At 41.2% G+C, this 18376-nt stretch overlaps 1 long non-coding RNA gene across 1 annotated transcript in view; it reads left to right on the top strand.

Moving 5' to 3' along the window:
* Positions 1–2556: 2556 nt before the first annotated feature.
* LOC129532039 (uncharacterized) overlaps positions 2557–18376 on the top strand; it is a 51160-nt gene continuing 35340 nt past the window's right edge. The window contains exon 1 of the long non-coding RNA XR_008677631.1: positions 2557–2967. This is a non-coding gene — a long non-coding RNA (uncharacterized lncRNA). The remainder of the gene's footprint in view (positions 2968–18376) is intronic.

Genomic DNA, 18376 nt, shown 5'->3' with positions numbered 1-18376 from the left:
ATGGAAAGCCAGAGATCACTAGACAGGTGAGGAAAGTCTCTAACAGAGGAGTAGGAAAACAAAATTTAAAAACAGCAAAAAAAAAAAAAAAAAAAGGAACTCGCAGGGAACAAGACCAATGCAGAGAATAGGAAGAAATCCGCCCCTAGTCACATGGGTCCTCAAAGGGACTCATGAAATGAAAAAGGAGAAGTGTCACAGACAAAAGATCCAGAATCAGAATGCCATTGGATTATTCAACTCCAGCAGTGGAAGCTAGAAAACAATGGGGCAATTACTTCAAAATGTGGAGCAAAAATGATTTCCAACCTGGAATAGGTAGCAGGCCTTGAGAATAATCAGACTGCGTTGGAACATGAACATGGAGAGTTAGGAATGAATTAGTGAGTGTGTATAGATAACCAAGCTAACAAAAGAACAAACAATTATTAACAGGAAAAACAAGAAGGTCAACAAGAAAGGAAATATAATAATACTATACCACATGACTCAGCTGTGACTAAAAATCATATTCAGAACAATACAAACACTGAATTGTGATCTACCTTGAAATTATATAGTTCTGTAGAAAGTTAGGGTGGAACTGAAGAAGGCAGGTATTTAAGAAAGCTAAATTCTCATCTTCCATGGTATACAGGAAGTCCAAAGATAATATCTAAAACAGGAAAATCAAGTAAAAGCAGTTTAAATATGGGATTTTGAAATATAGAGGAAATACCTAAAGAGTAACTCTCAAGAGTTGAAAGTGGTTATTCCTAGAGACTGAGAATGGAGGTTGGAGAAGAGGTAACTCTTTGTTATTTATGTGAAATATGCAATTTGGAGTATAAAGTTGAGAGTCAAATGAAACATTCAGCTCTAATGCAAAAAAATAACTTCCCAGAACTATAGTTTAATGGTGACCAGATTCTCTGATTTTCATAGGATATTTTTCCCCATCTTTGAATCTAATTTTGTAAAACCATTCCTGTAAGATTAAATTTCTTGAATAGCAATGTTACAGGACCCTTGCAGTGTTGCTTCACCAGCCAGAAACCTCTGTGGCCAGTGGCGCCTCTGCCCGAGTTTTGCTGTGGCCCACTGAACTCATTTCGCCCACTTGGCCTGTCAGGCTGCGCTTGGCTCCTCCCTCTACCAGCTTGGATCCCATGCCTGCCAAGGGCGAGCCAGGTGTGGAGAGGTGAGGGGTGTGTGAGCGAGCGTGGGATCCGGCCACTGTGCACAGCCAGGCATACCAGCTGCAGCAGGACAGGCACCTCTAGGCACCAGCATGGGCGCTAGCTCCCTGCGAGGCTGTGGCTTGACGAGGCGTACCATAAGCAGCTTCCACGGCTGACACTGGGGAACATAGTGTGGCACCCAGAACCTTGGAGATGCCCAGAACCACAGAGCCCTAAAGAGGGTATCACAGCCCTGGCTCAGGGATCTCCTAGGTCTGGGGTCCCCAAAGGGCTGCAGCTCTTTTCTCCTTCTCTCCTTCTTGTTGCCCGCAGCATGGTGGGCAAAGGTCGTGTTTCAGCCCTGTTTGTGCTACTGCTCCTTCAGCCCTGCCATTCAGTGGGTCCTGAGTTCTTATCCTGCCTCCAGGAAGAATTAGGTACGCAGACAAGTGGACCAGGGTAAGGAAGATGAAGAGGAGCTTTTTTGAGCAATAGAAGAGCTCAGAGGAGACCCGCAATGGGCAGCTCCTCTCCGTAGCCAGTGTCCCGACGAGTGTTCAGCTCTCAGCACAGGGTAGCTCTTCTCTACAGCTGGTCGTCCTATCATTTCTTTAGCTCTCAGCAGAGAGGGTCGTCCCATTGTCTCCCCAGCTCTTAGCAGAGAGGAGACTCTGGCGTGGGCAGCTTCTCTCTGCAGCTAAGTCTTCCCATTGTCTCCTCTAGTCTGGCTGGGTCCGGGCTTTCACGGGCCTCGGAGGGGAGGAAGTGTACGCTGATTGGTCCATGGCCATGGGAAGGCCTGGAAAAAGGCACCACAAGTTCCCACTCTTGTCCGCAGGACTGGAAGCCTGGCCCCCAGGCTTCAGGACCTCCCTGGCTTCACGGGGGACCTGTCCCCTTCCACACAGTAGTCTGTCTGCTTCTTGCCACTGTTCATGGCGCCCAGGCTGTTTGTGCCAAGGGGCGCCTGCAGACCAGTGCCAAGCTGCCCTCAGTGCCCCCTCAGTCTCCCTCCCAAGCTTGTTGGCATCCAAAGTCCAGAGGGGGCCTAGGTGGCAGGGGGCTGGCTTGTTAGCATTGCCCTGAGCGTGAGCACACCTAGCCAGGTTGTGACAGCACCTGGGCTTGTCTTCAACTTTTCTCTGTGATCAGAGCAGGCGCTAACAGAGGGGAGAAGCCAGGCAGTGGGAGCAGACACCTCCGAGCCTGTAGGGGGAAGGGAAAGCTTTCCCTTCCCGGGAAAGTACAGTTTTGCCTGGGTCCCCAGCAGCAACTTGGGCAGCTGCAGCCACGCCTGGGAGGGCAGGGATCCTGCCTGCTACTGCCAGCTCTGTGGAATGTGGCACTGCCCCAGACCCAGCTCCACCTTGGGGCCTCTCTCTGCCCGCCCCTCTGTGCCTGACCGCGCTGCTCCCCCACCGGTGGGAGACTGGCTCAGCTCCCAGGGCAGTGGGTGAGGTGCAGGTGGCGCAGCACTCGGGCCAACCTGGCACAAATGAACCTGACGCTCCTAGGGCCGGCCCTGCGTGTTCCAGCTGCGCTGTCGGCCAGGTATTTACCTCCCCCAGCATGCAGTGGGAAGTGAGGTTGAGGCCGCGGTGGAGGCTGGGCACGAGAGCAGGTGCTGCCCGGCCATGCGAGGGTGGGGGTGGTGCAGTCGGCTGCCTCGGGGACGCGGGGTACAGGGGACCCACCGCCACCACTGCTGCTCTCACAGCTGCTCCTGCTGCCACCTCTTGCGCCTCCCCACTGCAGCCCACATGATAGCAGCGGCCCCTCCGGATGGCCTGCCGCTGCCATCAGCAAGGTGAGTCATTTTGTCAGTACTCAAAGAAGCCTATTTAAATGGTGTACCCCAGGATGTTCAGTGCACAACCTAGACAATGCTGTCAACCTGCCTCATACTTTTTACCTGCTCCATGTTTACAAACTATAAGATAAAATCCAGAATGAGTGGCACTGATTTGCTGAAATTAGATCATCTCTTTATGGAACAAGTTGTGACTGTTTTCATTTCATTTAGCCAATTATTTTAGAATAAGCTTACTACCAAAAACCTAATAAACTGTATGGAGACATTTATGGATATGACAAACCAAGCTAGAATGGAGCAAAGCAGTATTTGTGGCAAAGAGCAAGCTTCTCAGAAGTGCTTTCTAGAAGCATTTTCCAGTAGAGGCACTTTCTCTCCAACCGTCTGTGTTTGCACCTGAATCACATCAGTGTAGCCAGATGCCAAGTCTCTGAGAACCACTGAAGAACACTGGACCCAGATTGATGTCAAAATGGGGAAGCAAACCAAAGCAAAAAATGCTACTTAACCAGAAAACTTGGGTAGAAAACAGCTGTATGAAAAATGACATAGCCATTCAAAGCACTCTGCCAACGTCTTCCCAAAGTTAGCATACGCCCCCAAACACAGTTGCAACACCCCAAGCAGAGACTGAGAGAAAAGAGGGTGGCACTGGGGCCAAAGTTGATTTTTTTTTACTCAAACTTTACTTTGCTCCCTGCCTCCCTGACTCTAGTCCCAGGGCCAGGACAAGGGCCAGGTAGCTACTCCAGCCCCCACATGGAGGAGCGCAGAGCCGACTTTCAGGTTGCATGAACAAACCACCTATGTTGGCATCTTAACAGGTACCAGCCTGCCAGGTTTTATTACCTCTTACACAAACAGGTCTAAAGACCGCAACTTCTGGGGAAGTGATAAGCTTCAGCTGGTTAGCTTGGTTAACATTCCTCTCCTTTCTTTCCTGAAATCCTTTTCCACCAGCTTTTGGGCTTTCTGGGCTGGGCTCTGCATTAAGTACCTTAACAAAGACTTTCTTTTGTTATACAATTAACTAGACAGTGTCTTTTTATTAGGTGCTTTTTAATATGTATATTATTGTCTTAACTGAAATATCCAGTGAATTTTAGCACCTGGAAAGACTGTTCTATGTCTCCTGAATCTACCAGATCAATTGTCTGTTCTAAATGTACCAGACACATGCGGTTAAGCAATTCACCCAGTCTTGTCTGAGTTTTGTTATTGTATTGTGCATGATTGTGCCTGATTGGCAAGGTATCTTGGCCAAGAATGCAAAAAGGCAGTGATAGGTATAGCTTACTACAGCACACACACAATCATAGGCACACCCACAATACTTGCCGAAGCAGATGAGATTCTTGCACTGAAGCAGGTATTTTAAAAATAGCCCTCCATGGAAAATGAGTCCTTCCTATTAGCAAACAGCGTAATTTAGAATGCTTTGGTGATTAATTTCAGAAATGCTAATTGTGTTAAATTAAGAGGACTAGATACTGCCAATTGACGACTAAATAGACACTCAAAGACCTGAGGTAATATGGAAGGGTACATCTAAGTTTATTCTGCTAAAAAATATCTGGGAATGTCCTCATAATTGACTAACTTTTGGTGTTTCTTAGAAACAGTGTCAGTTTTTCCTTTTATCAAATGGCAAGAAATCTTCCTACCAGACTGATTGGACAGTAGTAAAGGTTTATATACAAGAGGCTAATAAATTTCTTTTAAATACAATTATGTATTTTAAAATCAAAGGTACAGAAGTATAACCTATTGAACTAATTCTGCTAAGGCAGCTGTTATGCAGATGATAGTAGACAGTATCCAAACAGCACTAAATATTCATATTCGCCTGAACCATACATATATAGCAATCATGGCTCAGATTATTAAATAAATTTCATCTTTTAGATTGGTGCTTCTCCAGATTGGCCAAAGTCACCCAGGAACTTTTAAAAACTACAGATTGCCTGGCGTTCCTCCAGATGGCAATGTCCAGGAGTGAGTCTGGGTTTTTATTTTTTAAAAGAGCCTTAATGATTCTGAGCTAGGTTTGGATTACTGACTTAGAAGGCCAAGATAATTGGCTCTTCATTTGTTGGATCTGGTTACATTGCTTGTCTTAGAAATCAACAGATGCATCATCTGGTCATCAGTAATATATATAGTTGAGTCAGTCAATATTCATGCAAAAATTTTTCCTAAAATAGAATCTTGGAGAGATCCATCAATATTTCCTCATCCCTGAAACTGCATTAAAGACCACTCTCTTGATCATCCCCAATCTGATAAATTTAATTTATTGTCAGGACGTAAGAAAGCTGGGTCAATAGTTTAAAAAGCCATTGGAAAATTTAATGTAGTCCTGTTAATAATTTTGTGTCTGAGGCCAGGTGTGGGGGCTCACACCTGCAATCCCAGCACTTCAGGAGGCTGAGGTGGGCGATTGCTTGAGCTCAGGAGTTCAAGACCAGCCTGGGCAACATGGTGATACCCTGTCTCTAAAAAATAATAAAAACAATAATTTTGTGGCTGGATATTAGTTTGATAATTGCTCCAAGGCTTTTCCTCCTTGTGTTTCCACTTCCTCCTTCTCCAGTCTGTCTGTATCAGGCTTTCCTCCCTTGTTTGTAGCTTCATTGTCTCAGGGATAGAAAACAGAGAAAGGCTTCCTCCTGCTGTTTTTCAAAAGCCTAATCCCTCAGGAGAATGTATAAGACTAGAGAGCCAAAGTTAAGAAGGGACATAAATTTTAAAAGGAAAAAAAAAATGAGTAATCTACAAAAGCAGGCAGAAGAAAGGGGCTACCCCCATTCCCCAAATATTAAAAATCCTCCCTGGGCTAGGAAAGGAAGTAAGGAAGGCATAAGCCAGTACTCCAGGATGTGTAAGAGCCTGAAGCTGGCCACTTGATATTCCAGGCAAAAAGATCAGAGGTTCTGGATGTTCTTGCTTCTAAAAACTACCTGAGTCCCAAGCCTGTGAACAGGGACAATGGCCTGTTTAGCATTATCTATGTGGCCAGAAGATGACAGCTCAGACACACTGCCACCCCCACCCCTTGTTTCTTACATGGTGTAAGGCTCTGAATTAGTTTGCTATGGCTGCCATTACAAAGTACCACAAACTGGCTGGCTTATGACAGACAATTATTGTATCACAGTTCTGGAAGCCAGCAGTCTGAGATCAGCAGGTTGGCAGGGCCATGTTCCCTCTGAAACCTACAAGGAGGATCCTTCCTTGCCTCTTCCTAGCTTCTGGTGATGCTGGCAATTCTTGGTATTCCTTGGTTTGTAGATGCATCACAGCAATCTCTGTCCCCATTGTCATAAGGCTGTCTTCTCTACGTCCCATTCCTCCTCTTGTAAGGACACCAGTCATATGGATTAAAGGCCCACACTACTCCATTATAATCTTATCTTAAATACTTATGTCTGTAATGACCCTATTTCCAAGTAAGGTCACATTGTAAGGTACTGCAGGTGAGGACTTCAACATATCTTCATGGGGGAGATAATTCAACCCATAACAAGCCCTTAAATCTCAACCCGACCCCAGAACGAGAAGGATCGCCAAGAATTCCTGAGGTGAAATTTCCCACAGATTGGTAAGATCAAGACTTGGATATCATATTAAGTTAAATGAGAGAAAGTAAAAGGGGGAGTAAAAAAATATATCTTGCATACTTGAGTTTGTAGACTGAAAGTGCACTATAATGTTCATTTGAATATTTAATAGTCTATGAGGTGCTTAATTTTTTTTTTTTTTTTTGAGATGGAGTCTTGCTCTGTCACCCAGGCTGGAGTGCAGTGGCACAATCTAGGCTCACTGCAACCTCCACCTCCCAGGTTCAAGCGATTCTCCTGCCTCAGCCTCTCGAGTAGCTGGGACTAAAGGAGCATGCTACCACACCCAGCTAATTTTTGTATTTTTAGTAGAGATGGGGTTTCACCATGTTAATCAGGTTGGTCTCGAACACCTGACCTCAAGTGATCAACCTGCCTTGGCCTCCCAAACTGCTGGGATTACAGGCATGAGCCAGTGCGCCCAGCCAGAGGTACTTAATATTTTAACAATCTATTGTGTGCAATAGATCTGATACTTCCTGCAACAGCTCCCTATCCCCACCCTCCATGTTTATGTTTAGCACAGTGGAAGTACCTGTCAAATAGCAAATAAATCAATAAGTAAGTGTTTCATGAGATATTTCAACAGAAAACATACAATTGACAAGATATTAATACAACCTGCTATTTTTCTTTGAAGGTATCAAACTATTTAAAATAAAGTCAGTTTCTTTCATTTCTGAATCTGGTGCTACTATAAAAACCATTTCAGTTAAAGCAACCTAGTTTCATTTATGATGCTCTTTACAACTTTCATAGTTATTTTTATCATAAATTTGTTTTTTTTCTTCATCTTCAAAAAGTAGATAGATCACTGGGGAGTTGCAATCTCTCCAAAAATTCTAAATGCAGGTACAACATTTAAAACTCATTTGATTAAAATCATTCCTTAGAACAGTGGCTTTTTGAAAGGTTAATTTTCTTCTAATGTAGTCAGATTTCTGAATCAGAATGCTAGTGCTCCAGCAGCTGTATTTCAGAAATGTCAACCAAAAATTCAGACCCTTATCACCAACTAGGGAAATAAGTTACAGAACTCATGTCACTCTTAAGTTCTAGCAAAAGGACGTTATAGATTACACAGAAACATTTTTAAAGATGGGGCTTTGATTTGACTGACATAACATATTTAGTGACCTTGTTTCATGGATAAAAATAGGTAAACTTTCCCCTGTGTTCTCATCTTTTTGAGGAAGAAACATAAGGATAAAGTCAGATGTTTGCATTGTTGGGTTTGAGCTTCCCTACAGGGGGCAGTTACAGCTTTTTCACAGCTCTTGAATTCAGAAAAAAAGATTTAGCTTTAAAAAAAATACTGTGTGCACCAGTTAGAATGGCGACCATTAAAAAGTCAGGAGACAACAGATGCTGGAGAGGATGTGGAGAAATAGGAATGCTTTTACACTGTTGGTGGGTAGGAACGCTTTTACACTGTTGGTGGGAGTGCAAACTAGTTCAACCATAATGGAAGACAGAGTGGTGATTCCTCAAGGATCTAGAACTAGAAATACCATTTGACCCAGCAATCCCATTACTGGGTATATACCCAAAGGATTATAAATCATGCTACTATAAAGACACATGCATGCGTATATTTACTGTGGCACTATTCACAATAATAATGACTTGGAACCAACCCAAATGTCCATCAGTGATAGACTGGATTAAGAAAATGTGACACATATACACCATGGACTACTGCATGGCCATAAAAAAGGATGAATTCATGTCCTTTTGCAGGGACATGGATGCAGCTGGGAACCATCATTCTGAGCAAACTATCACAAGGACAGAAAACCAAACACCGCATGTTCTCACTCATAGGTGGGAATTTAACAATGACAACACTTGGACACAGGGTGGGGTACATCACATCCCCAGGCCTGTCGTGGAGTGGGGGGCAGGGGAAGGGATGGCATTAGGAGAAATACCTAATGTAAATGATGATTTGATGGGTGCAGCAAACCAACATGGCACATATATACCTATGTAACAAACCTGCATGTTGTGCACATGTACCCTAGAACTTAAAGTATAATAAATAAATAAAAATAAAAATACTGTGTGCATGCATGCATGTGTGTGCATATATGTATGTATGTGTTCAGAAAAAAATGTTCGAGTTAACATCAATCTGAAAGACACAAACCCCCAGTCTCTGTCTGTGAAGGAGAAACATCATCTTTGGTGCTACTATAAAAGATGTCCAGCTGTTCAAAAACAATTCGAGCTCATGAAACTAGTTTTAAAAATTAAATTCTTGTTTCTGAAATCATAAATATATAAGTCAAAGATAGAAGCTATAACCCATAAATAGATATGAGTTTAATTTTTAGTATCTGCTCAATTCATATCCATCCTACCACTTCTTTCCGCATGTTTTAGTGTTATATGTTAGGACTTGTAAGACTAGAATCACAGGGCCGGGCACGGTGGCTCACGCCTGTAATCCCAGCACTTTGGGAGACCGAGGTGGGTGGATCACCTGAGTTTGAGACCAGCCTAACCAACATGGAGAAACCCCGTCTCTATTAAAAATACAAAAATTAAACCTGCACGTTGTGCACATGTACCCTAAAACTTAAAGTATAATAATAAAAAAAAATACAAAAATTAGCTGGGCATGGTGGCACATGACTGTAATCCCAGCTACTCGGGAGGCTGAGGAAGGAGAATTGCTTGAACCCAGGAGGTGGAGGGTGTGGTGAGCCGAGATCACGCCACTGCATTCCAGCCTGGACAACAAGAGTGAAACTCTGCCTCAGAAAAAAAAAGAGTAGAATCACAGAAAGATAAGTTTGAGGCATTCTATCCCTCCTTCTTCAACCTGAACTCTTAAATCATTCTTAGATATTGAAGTTGGAGGGTTTCCCAAACCATTGTGTGTGGGTATTTTCTTTTGAGTGTGCAAGGCTTGGGGGGAACCGGAAAAGCACAGTTTACGAGTCTCAGCACAATTCTCTGCCTTTCAAATGTTGACTGGACAATGAGATAGAATTAGAGGAGCCCACAAACATTTGACCCTATTTTTGGCAGAACACTGGAAAAAATGCCTATGTCCCAGCCTTGACCAAATTCTGTTTGGTTTCAGAGTAACCAAAGGATTGAAAGGAGAAATACTTAGTGCTCTCAGGGAAAAACATGACGGGGCTGAATCGGAGTAGAGTTCCACAAGAACTAAATTATCACATTAGTTTAGGTGACCAAGGGCATCTCCTTTATTCTAGAACCAGGCTAAAAAAAAAAAAAAAAACAGTTATTTGCTCCAATCTTATCCTGGTCAGTGACTGTGAACTTCATTAAATGACTGATTTAGAGACTGGAAATCACTAATGAAGGTATAAGGTATAAAGAAGGTAGTTGTGGCTAGTATGTTATTCCACTGTGAATTAAGGATTATCTATATTTAGAATACTTTCCTTTTCTGTCCAAATCTTAATTAAACTTTTTTGAAATATGAAACTTTAAGAAAATATGTGGTCATGGTCAAATAAAATTTTTGGAAGTAGGACCATGAGGGCAGATTTGAAAATAGAATTAGCCATCTATCTATTTAATAAACAAACATGTAAGACAATATAGCTCCTAGTTATTATGCTAGGTGTTAGACATTTAAACATGAAAAGAGACCTATCGTTAGAGAGCTTAAAATGTAGTGCAATTTAGCAATAAAAAAGAATGAAGTACTGGTAACTACTACAACACAGATAGACCTTGAAAACCACTATATAAAGTAAAAGAAACCAGTCACATAAGACCACAGATCATATGTTTTATTTATGTGAAATTTCCAGAATAGGCAAATCTATAGTGACTGAAAGCAGATTAATGGATATAGGAGTAAGAGGGAAGGGAAAATGGGAACTTTCTGCTAACAAATACATGGTTTTGTTTGAGGATAATAAAACAGATTGTGGCGATGGTTGCCCACTTCTGTGGACATATTTTTCAAAATGTAACTGTACATTTAGATAAATATGGTATTTAAATTATATCTCAATAAAGATGCTTAAAAATATTAGTAGATACAGATACATTCTTAAAATGTCATAAATGGCATGATTAGCTTTATGCTGAAAGTGATGAAAAAGGAGACTGGGCTTGGTGGCGCATGCCTGTAATCCCAGCACTTTGGGAGACCGAGACCAGCAGATTACTTGAGTCCAGGAATTCAAGACCAGCCTGGGTAACAAAGCAAGACTCCATTGCTACAAAAAATACAAAAATTAGCCAGGTGTGATGGTGTGTGCCTGTAGTCTCAGCTACTCAGGAGGCTGAGGTGTGAGGATCTTTTGAGCTTGGGAAGCAGAGGTTGCAGTGATGAGCCATGATCATGCCACCACACTCCAACCTGAATGACAAAGTGAGATCCTGTATTAAAAAAAAAAAAAAAAGTAACGAAAAAGGCATAGAATGCACTGAGAAAGGGACAATTAATTTCAAATACAAGGCAGGAAGAGGAAGCATGTGACATTAATAGTCCCTAAATAATCAGTACATGGTCATCTCAGAGCATTTCTCTGTGATTTACTCAAAAATGAACTCTACACAATGATATAGTTCAGTGTTTCTAAATTAATATGACACTGAAGACACCTGGGTAAAAATGCAATCTTGAATGTATGCAATTATCTCCAACCATCCCCAAAACTAAAGTTAAATATGTTTTTCAAAGTTAACAAAAAGTCACAAAGTTAAAGAAAAAGCAAGAAGTAATAACAATGGAGAAATGCTGTCAACACATTTTTGGAATTATTATCAGCAACATTGAAAGATGAAGGACAATGGAGCAATGCTTTCAAAGTTTTATAAAAACAATGATTTCTAATTAAAGTTTTATACCCAGCCAAGCTACCACTCAAGTTTGAAGCTACAAAAAAAAGACATCTCAAAAATGTATTCTCATGAAGCCCTTCCCAGGAAGGTAATAAGGAATGTCCTCAAAGAAACAAGCAAAAATAAACAAACCAAAACAATTGAGTAAATCAAGAAAGATGTAAACATGGGACCTAACTCAAGAGAAAGATAAAGGGATTTTCAAAGATGGCAGCTCTTCAGGAAACTTAGAGAGCTGCCAGTCCAGACTGGAACCACAAGAATCAAAAAGTACAAGAGAGAGTTCCCAAGGGTAGAGGTGTGATCAGGGACAAAACTACATAGATTATTTAATATGTTCAACAGCATTAAGATTTTATAGTTTTTAAAATTAGAAGTGTAGACAATTTTCTAAATGACCAAATGAGGTAATTATTAACTATTTAAAAAATGAAAGTTGTATAAGGAATTGTAATCTTAATATACTATTTAGTGAAAGGCAAACAATGTTTATATAAGTACAGTAATATAAACTCTGACAATTGTACCAAAAATTACAATATAATTTCTTATAAAAAGGAAGGTGGGAAGTAGCAGAGTTTGGGGGTAATAAGAGAGGGCTAAATTTTCATTTTTCAAGAATCAAAAAGTCAAGAAATGTTATTTAAAAATATTGACTTAAGTAGCTCAACAAAAACCTACAAGACCTGAATGTGGTTGCCCTTGGGTAAGGAAACTCAGGGAGGTATGAAGAAAGAAAATGCCATTTTTATTTTATCTTATAACAGTATTCGACATTTTTAACTTTGTAGATGTATTTCATAAAAATTAATTTTTTAAAAAAATATATACAGCACTGAAAATACTGCCAAGTCAAGAACACATAGAGTTCAGTGACATGTTTTATTCTTCTTTGGGGTTTCCCGCAGAACTAAAACAGTGCTTTTAATATATTAGGAGCTCAATAAGCATATGGTGTTTAATAATTACCACCCAAATGTTAGCTCAGTGGGTTTGGCAATGAATCTTATGGTATATAATCTGGGAACTAATTTTTTCCTACTAAAGAGGACCTAGAAGTCATAGTGTGCTATGCAGTCCTTTGTCTTGATATTGAAAAGAGTGGTTGGATGGCATCTGGAGGAAAACAGGCTAGTTGTATTCACTGTATAATATCTGGCACACTGTAGGTGGTCAGTTAATTAAACAATATCTTCCATTAGCAAGTGTAATGAATCATAATATGAACAGGGTACTTCTTGTTTTTATACATTTTATGCCCTCTTGAGCTTTGTTTTCTCTTTCCAAGACTTTCAAAAGGTTCCTTTTCTTTCTTCAAAATCAATGAATTTAAGATTTTCTTGCAAGAAGTATCAAGGATGGCAAATACACAGGGCTTATGTCACCTCTCCCCTACCTCCCTTACTTAGGCAAGTATTGCCATTTAAATGGCATACTCAGGTAGTGGAAATGGCATGGAATTTCCAAGGACAGGAAAGTTGATTGACTTGATGGAGCAGAAGTTTACATACTAAGTAGCTGAAGTATATATTAAGTAGCAAGAGTTCAAGGTGAGCCCCAAAGCAAAAACAATTGATGCTTAGCCTTAGATATCTAGTTGAAGAATTCTAATGTGATTCATTGATAGTGGGTAAACTTTTTGAACTGTGAAGCAGCCTAATAAGTGATACAACACACAGCAGAGAGGTTCTGGTATTGTAGCACTAAGGCCCTGTAAAGATTGATTCAAAAGGTAATAGAAATGAAGCAGAGATGGAAACTAGAGCGACTACTAAGAAGAAAGAAAAATGACTTGGTGAATTACTAGACGTAAGAATTAAAAAGAAAGCAGAATTGTAGATGATAATTTTTTTAATACTTAATATGGCACCCAGGTGTTGTGCGAAACCAACTTTCCATATATTATTTATTAAATCCACTTAGGTAGACTCTATTATCACCATCACCATCCTATTCTCAAGTTGAGGAAACTGAGGCAATATAAAGTCACTTTCCCCAGAGTCTCACAACCAATAAGTGATTGATTAAATCCCAGATTTAAACCCAGTCAGTTTGTTTCCTGCAATAGAGAACCTGGGAAGGAGACTGGATATCCAAGTGGAAATGACTAGTAGGTAGCTCGTTATAAGGAATAAGGTTTTATGTGAGAGGTCAGAGTTTAAAGCATTTATAGGGAGTTACCACCATTTTGATACGACTTTAATTTTGAGAATGGATGGGCACAGGGTCAAGAATAAAGCCTTGGTAACAGGCATATGAGAAGGTGCTCAACATCACTGATCATCAGAGAAATGTAAATCAAAACTATATCTCACCCCAGTTAAAATGGCTTTTATCCAAAAGAGAGGCAATAACAGATGCTGGCAAGGACCGGAGAAAAGGGAACCCTCATACACTATTGGTAGAAATATAAATTAGCACAACCACTATGAAGAACAGTTTGGAGGTTCTTCAAAAAACTAAAAATAGAACTACCATATGATCCAGTGATCCCAGTGTTGAATATATACCCAAAAGAAAGGAAATCAGTATACTAAAGAGATATCTGCCCTCCCATGTTTGTTGCAGCACTGTTCACAGTAGCCAAGATTTGGAAGCAACCTAAGTGTCCATTAACATATGAATGAATAAAGAAAATGTGGTACATATATACATGGAGTACTATTCAGCCATAAAAAAGAATGAGATCCTGTCATTTGCAACAACATGGATGAACCTGGAGGTCATGATGTTAAGTAAGTCAGAAAGACAAACTTCACATGTTCTCACTTATTTGTGAAAGCTCAAAAATCAAAATAATTGAACTCATGGAGATAGAGAGTAGAAGGATGGTTAGCAGGGGCTGGGAAGGGTAGTGGGAGGTTGTGACAAGTAGGGTTAATGGGTACAAAAAATAGTTAGAAAGAATGAATAAGACCTAGTATTTGATAGCACAACTAGGTGACTGTAGTCAAAAATTACTTAATTGTACATTTAAAAATAACTAAAAGAGTGTAATCGGATTGCTTGTAACACAAAGAATACATGCTTAAGGGATGGACACTCCATTCTCCATGGCATGATTATTATGCATTGCATTCCTGTATCAAAACATATCATGTAACCTATAAATAGATACACCTATTATGTACCCACAAAAATTAAAAATAAATGAAAAATAAAGGAAAAAGCCATGAGTTGATGGTCAACAGGAGAAAAGCAGTGTCACCGCAGAGTGAAGGAAGAGTTAAAGAGGTGAAGCAAAAATTCAGTATTATAGAGACAGAGCCTTGGACAAATTTTTAAGGAGAAAAAGAAAATCAACAGTATCAAGTACTTCCGAGAGATTTGATGGGGTAATAACTGAGAAAATGACACGGGACTGGCATAAAGGCCAGGAAAAAAAGTCATTTCAGTTGTCTGGTGGGAGTGCAAACCAGACTGCAAAGGCTTAATATGAGAATTGGTGATGAAGAAATTAACATAACCAGGACATTTCACCTGTTCAGGAATTTGGCAGTGAAAGGTGACTGCATTAATGCAGTGGCTTGAAAAGGCAATGAGGTGAAGCAAAGATTTATATTCCAAGGTAGGGAAAAACCTAGGCATCATTAAAGGCAGAGAATGGGTAGGTTTTTCTCATGAAAGTCAATTTTAAACATAAAGAATATATCTCAAAACACTGAGAAACACTAAACTTATCTATATAAATGCAGTAACTAGCCAACATATCATTCCTTCCAGATAACCCTGGGTCTAATGCCAGGTAAAGTGCATTCTTAGGAAGATCACTAAGAGGTGATACACCTCCAACTCCTTGCTGCCACTCTAGGAGTGAGAGGCTGGCCAAGTGGAGCATTTTGGACATTCAGAGGAGGTGGCTGATTCTACCAGCCCAGGATCAAGGCTAGAAAGCTTGCTCCTGGGATTGGAGCAAGGTCAGTCAGGAAATGAGTGTCAGGGAATGGGGTGGGAGATGAATCAAAGGGAACACTCAGAGGCAGACATTTCACAGACATTTGAGTGGGTGTTTATGTCACCACTTGGCAAATCTCACGGCAGAGTCAAGACCCAGAGATTCTGAGGTGGCAGTCTGTCTCAACCGAATAAGCAAGAGACTGCCTTGCATGAGAAACAGCCCCACTATCAATGCTTCTTATACCCATTAAACCAGCTAAAAGGACAGAGGCTTATAGCTACACAAGCTAGTGCTTTCCCACTATACAAACCTCCTGCACACCTGTGGGGGTAAAAGAGGAAGCAAATTGGCATATCTCCTTGATCAATGCTAGAAGTGAAAGAATCTGGGAAAATCAAAGTTTCATACTCCAAAGTTCCCAGTATGACTCTAGCAGAAGTGAAACTAGAATCCAGCATTTTTTCTTGCCCTGCTAGAAGAGATTTTCCCATTAACTGTGCGAATTCTCTGCTCTCTCTAATGAGTGACCCCTAATGCAACCAATTTGGTTATTTGACATTTATTATATTTTCAATTTGAATCAGAACCTACTAATCTAGTGTTAAATCCTTAGGCAATAAGTTTGTCTTTTCTAAGCAGGGTGGGCAAAAATCCTCATCTTCTTTGAATGCCCAGAGCTAACAATTAACTTTCTATCTTTATTTCTAACTCAAATGTGCCAAAAAGAAAAAATCAAAAACATCCTCCCCGGAACGCAAAATTCAAAAGCTAAAAAACATCTTAAGAATTAATCTGTCTCCTATTCTTTGGCTGGCAGGTTAAAAACGGAATTTGCATAAATCCATAGCAGTCAGCCCTCTCTTGTTTGTGAGGATAAAAGAGGGCTTTCTGTGCTAAAGGGAAGAGGGCTGGCCATGCTCTTACAAAGTGATAAAAAGTGGTACAAGGATGAGTTTAACAGAGTGCTTTAACTAGGAGTCTGGAGGTAATCTTAAGATAAACTATCTACAGGTTAATGAGGGAGTGAAAAAAGGTTAACACTACCACCCACCGGCATATATAGACACAGTCTGACCATTGGAGGGAGGGGCAAGGAAAAAGACGATTGACGTTCAGATGGGAAGTTTACCTGGCATTTATTGACTCTGGCCCAGGCTAAAGAACACTGTGACCTTCCAGTACTTTGTTCTGCCAGCTCCCTCCAGCCCACATCATATATCCTGAACTGACAAGTACCTATATAAGCTAACACTGGCATCTGTGTTGATTGGTTGATGCCATCTTATACCTCATTCAATATTTTAATAACACCCCTGGGTATATCCCAAACTACTCATCATCCACACTTAAAAGCTGAATTTATTTTCTTCTTTCCTAAAAATATTTCCTCTTAGTGCTTTCTTTCCTCTATGCCATCTCCATGTTCTTGATCACCCAGTTAGCCTCAGTTAGCTTTTGACTCTGGTCCCACAATTGCCTGCCTTCCTTTAAAATCCAAGCTGTTCCCAAAGCCATTGGAATCCATCAAGCCTATATTGACATGCTGCAGGGCACCATCAGTAATATACTAGAGAGGCAGGGTTGGAGAGAGAAACAAAGGCAAGAAGAGGTCTAGCTGCTGGTGGCAGAAGTTCAGCCCGCTGAACAAGCATGAGATCAAGGGGTGCAGGGTACTCCAGCTATAAACCAGGTAGTGAGTGGGTTGGCAGGGAGGGACTAGGAGTTGAGCCATCAGTTATCTAGAGCAGGCAAAACTTGAGAGTTGTCACATGGTTGGTCACATGGTTCATGGTTGGTCTGTGGACAAGTGGCAGGGCTGACACCAGCAGAGTTCAGCCAGGGTCCCGACAATCATAAGGGAAGGGTGCAGTAAGACAGCGCAGACCAACAGCCTTTGGATATGATTGTGTTACTCAGCAATTAGCACAAGAGAAACTCAGGAATAGGGGTGAAGGCAGGTCAGTTTTAAGAACCATGTTATAAGGCAGGGAAGTTAGAGTCCAAGAATAAGAATGAATCTGGCCAGGCGCAGTGGCTCACACCTGTAATCCCAGCACTTTGGGAGGCCGAGGCAGGTAGATCACAAGGTCAGGAGATTGAGACCATCCTGGCTAACACGGTGAAACCCCATCTCTACTAAAAACATAAAAAATTAGCCGGGGGTGGTGGCGGGCACCTGTAGTCCCAGCTACACGGGAGGCTGAGGCAGGAGAATGGCGTGAACCCGGGAGGCGGAGCTTGCAGTGTGCCGAGAGGGGCGCCACTGCACTCCAGCCTGGGCTAAAGAGCAAGACTCCGTCTCAAAAAAAAAAAAAAAAAAAAAAAAAAAAAAAAAAAAAAGAATGAATCTTTAGTGATCCGAATTTAACCGTTTAAGGAATATTTACCAACTACCCACTATGGGTCCTCACAGTGGAGAGTTTAAATATAAGTGCAATTCCGTGTGATAAGTGCCAAATCCAGATAAGATTCAGATGCACCCAAAAGAGGAGATAGTCAAGCTCTGCGACATGGAGGTATTATGTGAGACTGCAAAGAGGAGACAATGTTTAACCATGTTCTGGAATTATGAGTAAGCCCCAGCAATGAGGGGAAAGAACTTCAGATGGAGGGCATAGCAAAATGCTGCAGATGGGCTGTCTAGAGAACTCCAAGTGTTCACACCCATAGCACTAGCAGTGAGAATGGCTGAGGGTACAGCCATCAGATGGTATCATTAGTGGGTAAGCATCTCCAGTCTCTGGCTGGAAGTTGCCCTGGATATTCAAGCATAGCTGGGCTTGCAGATCAAATTTGAGTGAGGTGGAGAGGAATGCAAGATATATTTAACATATATCAGGCTTAATGTTTTTGTACCCGTCTCATCTCCCTTCTCCTGAACACTACTCCAATCCATACCAGCAAAATCTCTTAAGCTTATCTAAACTACTGCCATGATTCTTTAACCAGTTTCCCCAATTAGACTCCTTCACTTCCTTCCTTCCTACACATAGTTTCATGATAAATCTCCCTAAAGCACAATTTCGAACATGCTACTCCCCTGGGTGGG

The sequence above is a fragment of the Gorilla gorilla genome, chromosome 11 (assembly GCF_029281585.2).
Source record: "Gorilla gorilla gorilla isolate KB3781 chromosome 11, NHGRI_mGorGor1-v2.1_pri, whole genome shotgun sequence".
NCBI lineage: Eukaryota > Metazoa > Chordata > Mammalia > Primates > Hominidae > Gorilla > Gorilla gorilla.
This window is presented reverse-complemented; position numbering and strand designations above follow the sequence as displayed.